This window comes from Artemia franciscana, chromosome 8 (genome assembly GCF_032884065.1).
Source record: "Artemia franciscana chromosome 8, ASM3288406v1, whole genome shotgun sequence".
Taxonomy (NCBI): Eukaryota; Metazoa; Arthropoda; class Branchiopoda; order Anostraca; family Artemiidae; genus Artemia; species Artemia franciscana.
The window spans coordinates 12812237-12830230 of record NC_088870.1 but is presented as its reverse complement, the minus strand read 5'-3'; the positions used below and the strand labels follow the sequence as shown (position 1 = coordinate 12830230).

Below are 17994 nucleotides of genomic sequence, written 5' to 3'. Positions count from 1 at the left end.
TTTTTTTAAACTAAAAATAACCTTATAATACTCTAAGTTTAATTTTTCTTCCAGTTGTTTAAAAATGACTCCTGAATCACAAATGCTATTTAATTAGAAAAATAGCCTCTTTTAAAAGTTAAAAAAGAAGCTTTAGCGCAAGAGCCAACTACTGAAGAGAGGCTACATCTCTCATATACGTAATATTTTTTGTTCGTCTTCAGTTTTAAAGTTGCTTCTTACTTTCAGTTGAAAAAAACTTGTTTTTTTATATAATTTCTGAACGTTTTTGAATTAAGGCATGTGCTCATCGTACATGAATAATTAAAACGAAATTTGCATATCAATTTTACTTTTTTAAAACTAGACATAACCTCATAATACCCTAAGTTTAATTTTTGCTTTAGTTGTTTAAGAATGACACCTGAATCACAAAGGCTATTTAATTAGAAAAACAGCTTCTTTTAAAAGTTAAAAAAGAAGCTTTAGCACAACAGCCAGCTACTGGAGAGAGGCAACCCATCTCATATACGTAATATTTTTTGTTTGTTTTAAATTTAATGTTGCTTCTTACATTCATTTGAAAAAAACTCGCTTTTTATTTAATTGGTGATCTTTTTAAAATAATGTCGGCAAATCCAGCTCTCCCTCCATGGAAAATTCCCTTCATCCACGAAAAATTTCTCAATGGAAAAGATGTCCCATATAACTTAAATTAGTGATATTTGCGGAACTAATTGTGTAAGGCATAATAACAAAACGGCCAAAGAGGTCGAAACTACTTTTATGAAAATGAAAATCAGAAGTGGAGCAATTCTCAAATGACTGGAATGCATGAAAGGAAAGATCTTTAAATGATATTAAATAAAAAAAAAAGTTTTTTTAAATGAAAGTAAGGAGCGATATTAAAACTTAAAACGAACAGAAATTACTCCGTATATGAAAGGGGCTTTTCCTCTTCAACATCCCGCTCTTTACGCTAAAGTTCGACACTTTCTCTTAACTCGACTTCTTAAAAATTTAAAAAACTTTTTTGGCTAAATGGCTTTCTCATAGTTTTAACCGGAAGATTTTGAGAAAAAAGGAGCGAGGGAGGAAACCTAGTTGCCCTCCAATTTTTGGTTACTTAAAAAGGCAACTAGAACTTTTAATTTTTTACGAACATTTTCATTAGTACAATAAATATACGTAATTTACGAATCAACTTACGTAACGAACTTCTATATTCGTATGTTTTTATTGCGCATGTGAGGGGGCTCACCCCTCGTCGATACCTCGCTCTTTACACTAAAGCTTAAATTTTGTCCCAATTCCATAAGAATGACCCTTGAATCATAAAGGCCGTAGAATAAATAGTTGAAATTACTAAAAATACTGTAGCGCAAAGAGTGAGGTATTAGAAGGAGGTGAACCCCTTATATGCGTAATAATCTCTGCTCGTTTTAAGTTTAAATGCTGCTCCTCACTTTCAGTAAAAAAAAAAACTTTTCGTATTTATTTTTCATTGTTTTTTTTTTTAAATAATGCTAGAAAATCCTGCGCCCCCTTCATTGAAAGTCTTTTCCCCCATGAGAAGTTTTTACATGGAAAGATCCTCTCATATAGCCCCCCCCCCCCACCTCAACTCTCCCACCAAACCAAAAAATCCCCCTGAAAACGTCCGTACACTTCCCAGTAACCATTACTATATGTAAACACAGGTCAAAGTTTGTAACTTGCAACCCCTCCCACGGGGACTGCAGGGGAGTAAGTCGTCCCCAAAGACATCGTTATTAAGTTTTTCGACTATGGTGAATAAAATGGATATCTCAGAATGTTGATCCGGTGGCTTTGGGAAAAATGAGCGTGGGAGGGGGTCTAAATGCCCTCATATTTTTTTGGTAACTTAAAAAGGGCAATAGAACTTTTAATTTCCGTTAGAATGAGCCCTGTCGCGACATTCTAGGACCGCTGGGTCGATACGATCACCCCTGGAAAAAAACAAACGAACAAAAAAGCAAATAAACACGCATCCGTGATTTGTCTTCTGGCAAAAAATGCGAAATTCCACATTTTTGTAGATAGGAGCTTGAAACTTCTACAATAAGGTACTCTGATACGCTGAATCTGATGGTGTGATTTTCGTTAAGATTGTATGACTTTTAAGGGGTATTTCCCCTATTTTCTAAAATGAGGCGAATTTTCTCAGGCTCGTAACTTTTGATAGGTAAGACTAATCTTGATGAATGTTATATATTTAAAATCAGCATTAAAATGCGATTTTTTTGATGCAACTATTGGCATAATAATTCCATTTTTTCGAGTTTCGGTTATTATTGAGCCGGGTCGCTCCTTACAACAGTTCTTTACCACGAACTGTTTGATACATAATAATTTATATTAGGTTTAAGTTTTATCGAAAGTTTTAATAGAAATTAAACTATGCTGAACAAAATGGCTATCTCAAAATTTTGATCCGGTGACTTTGGGAAAAAATGAGCGTAGTTGTCCTCCAATTTTTTGTTAACTTAAAAAAGGCACTAGTTTTTAATTCCGTTCAAATGAGTCTTCTCGCGAAATTCTAGGACTACTGGGTCGATACGATCACCCCTGAAAAAAAACAAAAAACAAACCCACATCCGTGATCTTTCTTCTGGCAAAAGATACAAAATTCCACATTTGTCCAGATAGGAGCTTATAACCTCGACAGTAGTGTTCTCTGTTATGCTGAATCTGACGGTGTGATTTTCATTAGGATTCTATGACTTTTAGGGGGTGCTTCCCCCTTTTATCGAAAATAAGGCAAATTTTCTCAGGCTCATAACTTTCGATGGGTAATACTAAACTTGATGAAACTTATATACTTCTAATCAGCATAAAAATTCGATCCTTTAATGTATCTATTGGTATCAAAATTCTGTCTTTCAGAGTTTCAGTTACTATTGAGCCGGGTTTCTCCGTACTTACAGTTCGTTTCCATGAACTGTTTGAAATGCAGCCAACGCCATCTAGAATTACCAAACTAATTTTAAATCTAAATAATAGGATTGCTTATATTTATTCATTTAGCGCCTTGTTTCAACTTTTGCCAAAAGGGCATAATCAGTGGAGTCGATCCAGAAAAATTTAGGGGTGGGTGGGTTTTTCAATGAAAATCTAATTGAAAAACAAATTCAAATGAATTAAAATCATGCCTGTTAGGAATTATTCTATTACTGCCAAGTAATACCACGCTGCTAATAGCACTTGCAGTTTTAATTCATATTGAACCAACTCTAATAAGAAAGGCCTACTTCCATATCAGTTTTCCTTAATGATTTAGGCTTAAATCAAGGGTCAGGTTCCCTCAGATACATGCAGTTTTGCGACAGGCACACGGCTGTAACTTCAGACCAAAGGACAAAATACTTATATCATTCAGTTCATCAGTTTCAGATTTGTCCATTTGCATAGCCAAAATTATGATATTGTTTAGAGTTTTACTTTGATAAGATCTAAACTTACTTAAAAAACAGGAACATTTTTCAACGATTATTAGCCAATTTTTTATTTGTTTTTCAATAAAAAAAAATGTAAAGCAAGTTTCAAATCTCAGCTATTGAATCGAAGCAAAATATTTTTTTTACGTTGACAAACTAAAACAAAAGGACACAAGGAACTAAAATACAAAAACTTGCACGTGAAATACAACCTTAAGTTTGGACTGAGTAAATTACGATCAAAGGGATCAGTGACTGGTCCATAAGTCCCTAATTCTCCCCATAGATTTCAAACTATTCCGAATTCTCCTTATGTCAATGTTGTTTGAAGACTGTTCCAATAAATAATGCTATCCCCAAATTTTGGCATGCAATAATGCCATGACCATTGGCTAAACCCGCGGTCGGTTTACATGGTAGTAATTCGAAGTAAAACCAGCCAAAAAAAGGCCCCGCAAAATTTAGCAAAAGCTCTAGAGTTTAACATAGTCTATCCCAAAGAGTATGGGCAACTTATAGGAATGAGACCAATGCTACTGTCGACAAATAAAACTAACAACGCCATCTACCGTGCAGCAAAACTTGGCTATAATCATTTTTCTGTCAGGAACTGAGATCATATTCCTATTATTTACTTAATTTTATCAACTAAACTAAATTAATTAATTAGTCTTATTAGTCCACTGTGAAAACTACCAAGTGTCGCCAAATAATAGATGGTGTTGATAGTTTTTTCTAGTCGACACTAGTGGCAGTTCCCACTCTTATACGGTACCCATATTCTTTAGTATATCCTTAAAAACCAAACACAAAAATGATTAGAACTGAACTATCATTAAATCAGTCATCAATTCATTCCGTTCGGAGCTAGTGCACGCTGGTGGATGCTATTGCATATCTAGGATATTTGTTAGCTGTTTTGTGCTGTTTGAACACGGACCTCTATGGATTTATTTCAGTAATACGGGGCCCTTGCCAGTAAATCTCTGTTTAATGGATTTTTGATTTGATAATTAGCCAATCTAGGGGAGATTATTGAATAATTTTATCATGTCTCTCACGAAGTCATACTTTGATCAGAAGCAAATTGAGCTTATAAAGAAGATTCTTAGCCTGGAAAAGGGGATTGAGGCTTTCCGAAATGAGAATTTTGAGCTTAAAGAAGAAAATACAGTTCTCAAAGCCGAAGTAATAAATCTGAAAAACTCTTGTCTTCAAGTTGAACTTGTTTCAAAAAGACAGAATAATCTACTTCACGGCATACCGACTGTTCAAGGTAGTAACTCAGAAAATGCTGCCAGTGAGCTTCTTGCTAAAATATGGGTCAATAACGCGAATTCAATCCCCTTCGTCAAGTGCTATCGTTTGAATGGAAATAAACCATCAGGCTCTAATACTAGGGCAACATCTAGGTCTACAGCAAAAGCCAGGCCAGTTTTCGTGACTTTGGGTAATTTAGCAGATAAAGACGCTATTATGAAAAATTGCGGTAAACTGAAAGGATCTGGAAAAAACATCACTTCTGATCTCCCGCTTGAATTGGCACGTCGTAGAAAAGAACTGCTATCTTTCGGCTACAATCTGCGTACGTCACCTGATACTTTAACAAAAGTTACTGAAACCTGAGTGACAACGACAGGGTTTAGTGTATGGATAGAAGCGAAAACCTCTTCTAAGAGTACGACTTGGTTGCGAATTGAGAACTTGTGTTTCGATCCCTTTAAACTATCTAGTTATACAGCCTTTGTGGTTCCCTCCCCCGCTGTGTCAGTCGGAGGTGATGAGTAATTGGTGTGATTCCCTCACTCTCTAGTTATGTGTTTGATATTTGTTTGTGTTTTTTTTTTTTCGTAATTTATGAAATATAAATTTTTCTCCTTGATTGTGAAACTTAGTCACGTTTTCGTTGTTTTTCATTTTGTATAAAAGTTTTTTTCGTATCCGAGTTCTCTGTTTTTGGCATTTATTTTTTCTACTTCAATTTCATTTGTCTCAAAAATGGGCCGTCGTTCTGTTTGCCTAGTTGCTGTCCACATATCTTTGTTATGGAGATACCAAGCTGAGTAGTGAGTTGGGTTAGATGGAGTATCCAAACGAGATGGTTGTTTCTCTGTGTTTCAGCTTAACGTTCAGTGCGTGGTGGACACCCTGATTTTATTGGTCTTTGTGAGACTTTCCTAGATTCGAAAAATGAATCTCTATTGCATTTCCTTTAGTACAAGATCGAATATTCGAATCGAAGTAGGATGGCTAAAGGTATGTTTCGGAATATCTCCCGTACTCTATTAAACATGACCTTTCAAGAAATGAAGAAGGAATTTTTGAGTCCATATTTACTGAAATTAAAACACAAGCTAAGACTTTGATTGTTAATAATATATACCGGTCTCCTAGTGGGTCTGTTCCCTCTTCCCTTCAGAATCTTGATGAGGCTTTGGAAATAATCCAACATCATTCATCTGAACTTGTCATTATGGGTGACTCAACCTTAATTTGTGTGACCGGAGGTCATCCTCATTCTTGGATTTTTCTTTCAACAATGCTAGCTTTTGGAACATTACCTTCTGCATGCATTCCAACTCGCATAACTAACACTCCCGTTTCTTGAATGATAATATTTTTCCATCGTTGACCATGGTGCAAAATACTGTACTGACAAATGATATCTCAGACCATTTTCCTGTTTTTTCCATGTATGATCTTTTCGATTTGTTGCCAAGGAGGAGCCAAGGAGCTGGCTTTTCCCCTTTAAAATTTAATAATCAGGGTTTGCATCTTCTTCGGTCACGGTTGGCGGGTTTTTCGTGGAGTCTTTCTGAAAATGAATCTGATACAGATTCTTTGTTTAATTCTTTTTATGATTCTTTGAAAGAAGTTACCTTGGATACATGTGATGCGCCCCAATCAAATCCGGCATCGAAAAGAACCGCCCCTTTCAATCCTTGGATGACTCATGGACTCCTTAAAAGTTGGAGGAAGAAAAATAGTCTTTGGAAGGCTTACAGGTCCTCTAAGCCATTTTCACGTGGTTCTCAGCTTCAACTTTTTAAAGCTTATAGAAGAGTTTACAATTCACTTTGCCGAAAGGCTAAATTGTTATTTTATTATAGAAAATTCTATGCTTGTGTTAAAGACATTAGCAAGACATGGCAAGTAATTAATTCTGTTATCAGGCCATCTTCTCTGCCTCCTTCTGTCCATTTAATTGTTGTGGTTGACGGTAAAAATATAGAGGGTGAGCTGAAAGTTCAAGATGCGTTTACTTCCTATTTTGCTAATATCGACAAAGCAGCATCCTCTTCTTTAAGCCTGTCTTTTTCTCTCCCTGGTTTTAGATGTTCTTTGGAGAACCTTATCCTAAATCAATGGCATTAGAGCCTGTCTCTGAAATAGCCAGAATTGTGAACGGTTTGAGGGGTATTTCATCTTCTGGCCCGGACCGTATTTCGACTAAGGTTGTCAAGTTCATTCTTCCTGTCATCGTTTCTGCCCTCACGAGACTTCTCATCTTTCTTTTGAAAATGGTTTCTTCCCAAGTGCTTTGAAGCGTGCTCTTGTTATTATTCTTTTTGAAGGTGGATCAAGGAATCATCCTGCAAATTATAGTCTCATATTTTTTTTATTAGTGTTTAGTAAAATTTTTGAAAAAGCTATATTTTCTCTACTTATCGATTTTCTTAATTCTAAACACTTGTCACATGATTTTCAGTTTGGTTTTAGGGCGAAGTACTCAACTGAGCATGCACGTGCAACTCTCTTGAATTGTTTACATTTAGCTCTTGACTCTGGTCTGATACCTGCTGCCCTTTCTCTCGATGTTCGAAAAGCGTTCAACTCATTAACACACAAGATTCCTCTTTGGAAACTGCCACATATTGGTATAAGAGGGAGTGCTTATTCTTGGTTTTTATCATATTTATCTGGTCGAGTCATCTCGATTGATCGGCGCTTTTCTAACCCTTCTAGAATAGAGTTTGACGTTCCACAAGGATCTTCCATTGGACTGATATTCTTTTTAATCTACGTTAATGACCTTATTAGTGTGGTTAAAAATTTTAAACCTACCATTTGCTGTCGTCTTTGTCAAGCAGCCTTCGTCACTAATTGTGACGGGAGTTCGTCCTTACCAGATACACTTATTGCCTTTGCTGATGACAGTACTCTTAGCACAACTGGTAGAACTGAGTCTGATCTTCGTTCAAGGATGATAGAAAGAGAAAGAGCTATCTAGTGGTTTGATGTAAATTATCTTGCCTTAAATGTCGGAAAATCATGTTTTCTTATTTTCTCCTGAGTCTCAAAGGCTTGCCCTAACTTAAATGAAATACACGCATCAAGAGGTTCTCTACGTAGACCTAGGGACCGTACGTTCGATTCTTAGGCATCTTGCTTGACGAAAATCTTTTCTTCAAATATCATATTGACCTGATTCCAATGAAAGTCTCTAGGAGTCTTGGAATCATTAAAAACTCGAACACATATTTCCAGGGTTGATTCTTAGAATCTTGTTCTACAGCCTAGTTCCGTCTCATGTGTCATATTGTTCTGTTATCTGGATGTCAACTTTTCCCTCGTCTCTTAAGCCACTTTCAAAGCTTTATGATAAAGTAAGGACTCTTATTCAGGAAACTAACCGATCTTCACTTAAACCCTTCCTTGATTTGAAATCTCTCTATTTTCTTATTTGTTCTTCTTCAATTTTTTTACAGTTGCACGGCCATCTTCCTGCTGTCCTATGCAATAATATATCTTTTTTCTCTGATCAATTGACTTACTATCTCCGCATTTCCAACAATTTAAAGATTCTTCACACTCCATCAGTGAGGTCTGACTTCAACCCTCTGATAGTTTGCAAGAGGATCTGGAACACGCTCCCAGAGTTTACACGAAGCTACCACTCGTTTGGTATGTTCAAAAAATATGTTGGATAATTTTTGCTAGTCAATAAGTTTTTTCCGGTTTCCCTTGGAGTTGACGTCTCTGAATTGAGTTGAATACTTAATTGAGTTTGTGAAATCATGTGCTACTATCAGCCTAGCTTGTGATTTTGGGGATTATTAGGGTGTGCGACTGATTTTTTTATATTTTGTTTGTATTTTTTTGTATTGGTATTTTTCTCCCCTGTTTTTTCCCGGCCATGGAGCCTTATGGGGAAAATTGTGTTGAAGTAGTTTTTTTTGTTGTTTATGAAATGTATTGTTAAATAAAGAACTCAGAACTCAGATTTGGCCTTATTTGCAAACTGGCTGGCGAAGTTAGCTTAGCTTTGCATCTGAAATTTGTCACTGGTGGAAAACTGTCCAATATTCGCAAGTAGCCAAAAGTCGGCTAACCTTGGAAAGCGAATCCAGACTGTTAATGAAAAGAATTTCTGATAATTAGTTTTACCGCTAAATTCAAGTTATTATATTCATGATTGAGAAAATAAACTGACTTTTCTTTATTTTGTAATCAGTAACTTTAAGAAATAAAAAATATTTTGAAAACCCAGATTCAAGACTAAGACTCAGTTAGTAATGCCAGTTCATTCAGAAAAATTAATTAAAACAATGGAAGCGAGGCCAATTATTAAATGACTTGGTTTTTCATTTGATGTTCGCAGCACTCTTCCCAATCCATTCACGACCCCCCCTCACCCCAACTTTAATTCAAACAAATCCAGTCCCAAAAGTAAGCCTATTAGTTTTACTTATCAAACATTTCGTGGCAATGAAGTGTAAGAAAAGAGCGACAAGGCTCAACAGTAATCGAAACTTTGGAGAACGAGATTTTGACACAAGTAGATATATTAAAAGATGTAAATTTGTATTCTGATTTCAAATATATAAGTTTTATTAAGTTTAATATGACCCATCAAAAATTAAAAGCCTGAGAAAAATTTTCCTGATTTTCAAAAAAGGAGATATTACACTAATAAGTCATTGAATCTTAATGGAAATCTCACCATCTAACTCAGCGTAATGGAGACCCTACTTTAGAGGTTTTAAATTCCTATCTGAAAAACTGTGGAACGTTGTATTTTTTTTTTGCCAGAAAAAAATATCACGGATGCGTATTTATTTGTTTTTTTCCCATGGGTGACTGTATCGACCCAGTGGACCTAGAACATCAAGAGAGGGCTCATTCTAACTGAAATGAAAAGTTCTAGTGCCGTTTCTAAGTGACCAAAAACTTGGAGGGCAATTAAGTCCCCTCCCATGCCACTTTTTTCCCAAAGCCGTCTGATCAAAATTCGGAGATGGCTATTTTACTTAGCATATTCGACACGTGGAGATGTTAAGGTTAATTGTCCAGGGTAAATTCTCACCAGGATTGAATTGCCCACAGGATATTTCCGTGGGGAGGGGGATTTTTCCGCGGAGGTGGAGCCGAATATCCTGGCACTATTTAAAAAAATAAACGATAGGAAATTAAATTTAAAAAAAATTGTTTTTTAACTCAAAAGAAGGAGCAATTTTAAAACTTAAATCGAAAAGAAATTGTTACTTATGTGAGGAGGGTTCCCGCCTCCTCAACATCTCGCTCTTTACGGTAAAGTTTACCGTACAGTTACCGTTAGTTTAAAGTGTAAGGTAAAATTTTGTCCAAATTCTTTAAAAACGATTCCTGAAACACAAGGGTCGTTTAACTAGAACAATAAGTAACTTTTTAAAGCGAAGAAAAACTTTAGCGTGAAGAGCGAGGTGTTGAGTCTGTTTTAAGTTTTATTGTTGCTCCTTACTTTTTAGTTGAAAAAACTTCGATACCAGTGTGTTATTCAGAGCACATTCAATAAGTGAAGTTATGTTCTTTCGTGAAACAAACTACGATGCAGGTACATTTTAATTAAACATTTTACATATAGAGGTGGTTAAGTTAGGTGTTTGATATAATGCACCTCACCCCCACCCCCTAATGTGCAAACATATAGCCCAAACTTTTGATAAATCTAATGAAATAAAACAAAATATGATGAAAATATAATACTTTATTATGAAAATTGTAAATATACAACTTGGAATTATGTACCCAGAACGCAGAAATGTCGTTAAGAATCGCGTTAAAACGAGGTCTTCCTTCTGCCTTTAATGCCGTCACTATCTTCTGTCACTATGCGTAGCAAACTAAATTGAGTTTTGTCTTTGTGGCTATGAAAGCAGATTTTCTCAACAAAATTCTTGAGCGTATTCTGAATTGAATCAATTGATTCAAGTACCAAATATTTAATTAAAATGAACCTGCATCGTAGTTTGTTTCACGAAAGAACCTAACTTCACTTACTGAGTGTGTTCTGAATAATACACAAGTACCAAAACTTTTTTTTTAATTTAATTGTTACCTAGAGGGGTCGTCATAATGTTCTATGTAAATAGCATGAGAAGCTATAAACCAGTCCTTCACACGCTTTGGTTCTATCTTCGTTTTAGCATCATCCTTTTAGCATCAAATCCATTTAAAAACGGTTCAAAAAAATTGGAGATGCGGGGCATCGATCCCCGTACCTCTCGCATGCTAAGCGAGCGCTCTACCATCTGAGCTACATCCCCATGTTATAAGGAATGACTTTAAAAAAGTGAAGAAATTACAGTTTGAATGTGTAGATTCTAATTCATCCATCGGGAGGAGCGGATAGAGATAAGTAAACATTTGTGATTTTTTAGGTGTTTTCAGAATTTTTGGTAATCGTTTTCTAATAAGAAATAGGATGTCACTTTAAGGATTCATCTAAGGGATTAAAGGGCAATTTACGATGATATTTTACTAATATGGAGATTTAGTTTGTTTTATTTTGAACTGATAGATTTTTCGTGGAGGTTCTGATTGGCTAAAAATTTTATGAAATGCATTGATCGACCCAAATAAGCGCTATCTAATTCCCAATACTAGTAAAATCTCATTGTGAGTGGATTTTAAAATGTAATTTGCGAAGGAAAGAATTGCCATATTTGGAAAGAGCATTAAAAGATGCATCCAGAACATTCGGTAGCTAGCTAAGTAATAGAAAACGCTCCAAATATACCGAGAATTTACCTTCATAGCTGATGTAGATTGTTAAACAAATCTGGAATAAGTGATTAAATTTTCTACAAAAAATAAACAAAATGCTTAGATAAGCCAACAAAAGTGTACTAGAAACACATAAATTAGTTTGCCCCCCCTCCACGCTCTTTGGGCCCCCAAGCAGGTACCCACTGGGTCAGACGTGTTTACAATGATATCTCTTGAGGCAAAGGCGTCGAGGGGGGCTTTGTATCTATCTCATCCTCCAGAAAATGTAAGGATTTACACGAATTTAATTGCTATTTCCTATACGTCAGTACAATCCGGGGATGGAGGGGGAGATGGAAGGGCAGTTGCCTCTCCTGGATCTTTTGCCATACTAGATGTTTTGAAAATATTTTTTGGGGTTGTTTTCATTGAAAAGTGTCATTTTTTGGTAATGTCACTGAAAAAATTGAAAAAAACGTCAATTCTCCCTCCTCCTAGATTTTTAAAATACAGTTTGCACCCCTCTAGACTTTCCTCGATTGAAGCCACAGCCCTAGAATATCTGTTTCTAATATTTCCTTTAACAACAATTCTCCCCCCCCCCAATTTCTGGGTATATTAACGTTAATATACACCCCCCTGATAAAACCATTGGTCAATATTTGTCTTGTATTCTAGGACTACAGATTTATAGAAATAACGACCAAAAATCAGCTAACAAAATTTCAACTTATATAAATGTTATGTGTATGGAATAATTAAGGCAACCATATGGCAATCTATCTGTCCTACGCTTAGTAAAAAAAAAAAAGAAAAAGAAAAAAAGCTATTTTTTGTAAGAAAGGAGCAATACTAAAACTCAAAACGAACAAAAATTATTCAATATGTGAGGCGCAGAGGCGGGCTGCCCCTTCCTCAACCCTCACTCTTTAGACTAAAGTCTTCAAGTTATTTAAAAATGTTTCTCATTCAAATTAAATGGCCCTTGTGTTTGAACAGTCTTTCTTAAAGAATTGTGGTACAGTTGTGTGGTACACTGAGGTAACCCCAAAGGTACAGTTGTTAGACCTTTCGACTATGCTCAATTAAATGGGCCTCTAAAAATTGATCAGATGTCTTTGGACGAAAACAGCCTAGGGAGGGGACCTAGTCCCCCTCCGATCTTTTGGTTACATTAAAGAGCACTATTACTTTGGTTTTCCGTTCCAATGAGCCTTCTTTCGGTCTGCTAGGACCATTGGTTCGATACGGTCACCACTAGGAAAACAAAAATAAACAAAAAGAAGAAGGATCGGTGATCTTTATTCTGACAAAAAAAAAGAGAAAAATTCCACATTTTTGTAGACAGGAGCTTGAAACTTCCACAGTAGGGTACTTTGACATGGTGAATCTGATGGTGTGATTTCCATTAAGATTGCTCAACTTTCTTTGGAGAGGGACTCCCCTTCTTTCAGAACGAAGGCAAATTTTGCTCAGACTCATAACTTTTGATGGGTAACATTAAACTTAATGAATTTCATATTTTTTTATTCAGCATAACAAGCCAATTCTTTTGATGTATCCATTGTTATCAAAATCCGTTTTTTAGAGTTTCGGTTACTATTGGGCCAAGACGTTCCTTAATACAATTCATTACCACGGACTATTTAATACGGGAACCGGAGTTCAATTTTAGCTGAAGCAAACAAGCAGGGCTTCCACTTCTAGGGAGATTACCCTATTTTAGGGAGAAATCACTTCTCTTAGGGATACTCATTTTGAATCTAGGGATAAAGGGATATCTGGGGTAAAGTAAGGATTTCCAGGGAAATCTGGGGTAGATTAAGGACTTTAAGAGCGCCGACCAAAAGTCTGTTGAAAAGTGGGTTTTAGTTACCAATGTTGAAAAATTGGATAGAGAAAAGAGTTTCAAACAAGTCAAAGAAAAATGCTTATGTTCCGCACTGTAGGTTCAGCTTGAAGTATGAATATTGTAGGAAATCAGAGCTTACCAGGCATGCTCCGACCAAGCAGCATATAAAAGCAAGCAATGAAATTGAGACAAAGGTTGGCAGTGGCAGCATTGAAAACTTCTGACTGTGTGGGCAGTAATTCCAAAGAAATTAAACAGTTCATCTGCATATTTGTGGCAGAACATAATCTGCCATTAAGTATAGCAGGCAGCTTTGTCCCTCTCCTAAGAAAATTTTTTCCAAAAAACCAGGCCCTAGCAGGCGTCATTCTGGGTAAACAGAAGGCTACAAACATTTTGCGACAAAATGTTCTTTGATACTACACCACCAGTTAACTCAGTTCCTTAGAACTTCAGAGCTTCATTTGGGAGATGCCCAAGTTGAAGACCTGTCAGTTCAGCAGTACTGGATGAAGACATTTCGAGTCAATTACTGGTTGAAAAACGAAGATAAAACTTCGTCAAGCGTCAGCATACCAAAAGTTGTCGCTGGCTTCAAGAAGAAGACAAACGCTAGTGCTGGAGATGTCACTTAATTAAACCGTTTTCTTGGTAGCGTAAAAGATGCTATATATATCATTATCTGAAGTAAAAATAACAATTTGATGAAGTGCTATGTTTTTTTTGTGTAGACTGTATGGAAATGTAAGACAAAATATCCCTTTTTCTGGGAAGAAAAAGGGGAGAAAAATCAGGCCTACAGACAGGGAATTTTACGGAAAATTGATTTAAAAATCGGGAAAATAGAAATCGAAAAGCGGAAGCACTGCAAACAAGACACGGTGATTAAACTATGCGATAGCGTCTTTGTAATGATCCAAACAAGAAGAAAATAAGAAGAAAATTAATCTCTGTCGCTTTTCAACCTGTGCTGAGAAGTAAGATAGGATAAATAAAATTTGTAATTGACCAATCAGAGTTAATATTTAAGGCTCATTTTTTGGAATTAGAAAATATGGTACCGTGGTACAGCAGTTTGTCTGCATTAAAACAAGAAATGTAAAAAGTTAAAAGCATATGAAACAAGAAATAATAGGTAAAAAGAAAGAAAAAGAGGAAAGGGGGAAGCAAAGTAAAAAAAATAAAAACACTCATTTAAAAAACCTTGAATTAAACAAAAAAATGAACAGTGGGGCCTAATGCTTTAAAATGAGGTATAGAAATAAAAAGGAGGTAGTGCTACAATGTTAAATGAGGCTCAAAAATAGGAGAGAAAAGAAGCCAAATTTTACGCCAAAGTTAGGCTTTTATCACAATTCTTCAAGAAAGACAGCTCAAACACAAGGTCCGTTGAATTTCAATGAGAAGTTTTTTTTTAAAGAACTTCATGACTTTACCATAGAGAGAGAGAGTGTTGAGGAAGGGACCACCCCCTCCACCATAAACAGCACAACTTCTGTTCGTTTTAAATTTTTATGTTGCTTACTTTATGTTTGAACCAAAATGAACCAAATGCTGCAAAATGACGTATAGAAATAAAAAGGGGGCAGCAACAAATTGGTTAAATGAGGCTCACAAATAGGAGAGAAAAGGAGCTCAACTAATGAGAACCTCAGTCATTTTTTTTTTTTTTTTTTTTTTTTTATGTCTCTGCAGATACTGATGACAGAACAAATAGGATTCTATACCAGAGAGAAGACCTCCTTAAATAGATGACTATTCAAGAAGATATGGTTTAAACAAATTTTAACGAAATGGGGAACATACATTGGTTTAGGGCAACTTACTACTACTGATTTTCCTAAGCTTAAAACTAAGAATGATCCTTTTGTGCTTTAAAATGACTAGAATGGGAATAAAACAAAAGCTACTGGCGTTGTTATACACTTTCAGGAATTTATGTGCTACTTTATTTTCCTTTTTTTATATAAAGCAAAACTTTGGCTTTTGAAACTTTCTTTTTCTACGCTTTTAAAACACATTTAAAGTATAAATAAACAGTTTAATTAGAAATTTGGAAGTTTTTCGCAGCAATGGCACATATTGAGAGATGCAGTAGAAAAAAGCAGTCATAGAACACGAACTTCAGTTATAGCCTTTCTTAACAGATTAATAACTTTCTTTTTACTAAAATCTCTTCATGTCATTCCCGCTTTTCAATCTTTTTATTTTGAATGCCTGACAACAAAATTCAAAGGAAAAGATGTAGCAGACAATAGCGTCCAATTTCAACGCAACTGAACTTGTTTAGCAATCAAACATTTTCGTCATACCGAACTGTAAGTAAGGAGCGACTGGGCTCAATAATAACCGAAACTTTTAGAACAGAATAAGTAGCAACAGATACATCAAAAGAATTAGATTTTTATGCTAACTCTAAATACAATAAAATTAACTAATTTTAATGTTATCCATCAAAACTTACGAGCCTGAGAAAATTTTCCCAATTACGAAAAAAAAGTCAACCGATCTTGATGAAAATCACATTATCATATTCGACACATCGAAGAACCCTATCGTACAAGTTTTAAGCTCCTACATGCACAAATTTGGAATTTCGCTTTTTTTGATCAAACGAAAGATGGATGCATGTTCATTTCTTGTTTTTTTGTTGTTGTTTTCTTTTTTCCCCAGGAGTGATCTTATCAAACCAATAATCCAAGAAGATTAGGAGAAGGCAAATTCGATCTAAAATAAAATTTCTAGTGCTATTTTTAAGGGAACAAAAAGATTGGACGGCAATTAACCCCGTCTCACGCCTCTTTTTCCCCTAAGGGAATCCAATTAAAATTTTGAAAGAGCCATTTTATGCACCATGTCCCTGGGTCCCTAGTCCCAGGTCCCAGGTCCCAGGCCCCAGGGTCCCTGGGGAAAGAGCTGTAAGCTACGCAATTCCTCCGTCGTCCACATATGTATTTGATATTAGGAAACATACCGAAATTTTTTAGGAAGGTATTATTTGAGGGGGGATTTCCCCGGGGAAAATTTCCCACGGAGGGGGGTCTCGGGTGGAATTTCGTAGGATAAATTTTACAGAAGGGAAGGGATTTTCTGGCATGATTTAGAAAAAAATAGTCATAAATTAAATAAAGAAATCCAATTTTTAACTGAAAGTAAGGAGAAACATTAAAACTTGTAACGAACATAAATTATTCCGTGTATGAGGGGGAGGGGGCGTTCCTTCTTCAAAACTGGCTCTTAACCCTATAGAAGTTTGGCTTTTTGTCACAATTCTTTAAGAAAGACTGCTCAAACACAAGGTCCGCTAAATTTGTATGAGAAGTATGTTTAAATACCTTCAAGACTTTAGTATGGAGAGGAGAGTTAAGGAAGGGACAGCCCCCCCCCTCATATATAGAATAATTTCTGTTCGTTTTAAATTTTTATTTTGCTCCTTACTTCCAGTTGAAGAAACTAGTTTTCTTTTTATTTGACCAGTTTTCAGGAACCAATTTCAAATCCCATTCACTTTCAACTAATCAGGGCTGCTTATAAAAGACGAAGCAAATTTCGATTGGTATAAAATGGTTAAGCCCAGAGCCACCTCAGGAGTTTTGATAACCTAGGCAAAAGTACTTTTAGGTGCCACCCCCTAGCTCCCATGTAATTCAACCATGGATTATTGGATGTCTAAAACACAAAAATGCCACGTTATTCTAGATTTACTATATATGGTCAGATAATCAACATACACTAATAATTATGCTTCAACTGACCAAAGGTAAAACAACAAAGAATTTTCTTCTTTCCTGGATGTCTATTTAGAAGATGTTGTAATCAAACCAACAAGGTTCCTGCCAAAGAGTATGAGCAGCTTGTAAAAATAGGAAGCAGCTGGAAAAAAAAAACACAAACGTCATCTAGCGTTTGGTGTTTCTCGGCATTTTTTCAAGTTACTCAATAATTTTTTTCTCAGAAACTGAGGCCGTACACTTATTAACATAGTTTATTATTACATTATATTTAATTATTATATTTATATTATTGTTTTACTATTATTAATATTATTATATATACTTATAATCTAGAATCTAGTTCTTGAAGTTGATTAAATCACCTGTTTAACTGAGCTGATGGCAGTGTCCAAAGTCAAAAAATGAAGCTGATCATGAATTCCCGTTTTGGATCTTACACTGGATTTTCTTAACCCTCAAAATAAAATTAGCTCTTGTTTTTCTTCGAACATTTATTGTTGAATAGTTAAGATACCGTCGAAATGTCAAGATGCTCTACAGTTTCCCTAGCATCTACTAATATCTTTTCAAAACTATCCCCGCTTCTTGATTTCGAGAAATCCTCTAATTTTGCTTAGCTGCTTCGTAGCAGAAGGTATATTACTTGCTAGGTTTGAAGATGCATCGTCATCAAGCCAACTTCATATCAAGTACTGCATCGCATCCAAAGAGACGTTTTGCTGTTGAATAATTCAGATACCGTCGATATGTCAAGATGCTCTACAATTTCCCTAGTATCTACTAATATCTTTTCAAAACTATCCCCACTTCTTGATTTCGAAAAATCCTCTAATTTTGCTTGGCTGTTTCGTGGCAGAAGGTATATCACTTCCTAGGTCTGAAGAAGCATCGTCGTCAAGCTCCACATCAAGTATTGCATCGCGTCCAAAGAGACGTTTCACTGTTGAATAATTCAGATACCAAGATGCTCTACAATTTCCCTAGCATCTACTAATATCATTTC

At 35.6% G+C, this 17994-nt stretch overlaps 1 protein-coding gene and 1 non-coding gene across 2 annotated transcripts in view; both read right to left on the bottom strand.

Annotated features, from left to right (window-relative positions):
* The window catches only part of LOC136029999 (SUZ RNA-binding domain-containing-like), a 96402-nt gene that overhangs the window by 35852 nt on the left and 42556 nt on the right, over nt 1-17994 (bottom strand). The window lies entirely within an intron of this gene.
* On the bottom strand, nt 10891-10963 carry Trnaa-agc (transfer RNA alanine (anticodon AGC)). Its single transcript has one exon. It is a non-coding gene; the product is annotated as a tRNA-Ala (tRNA).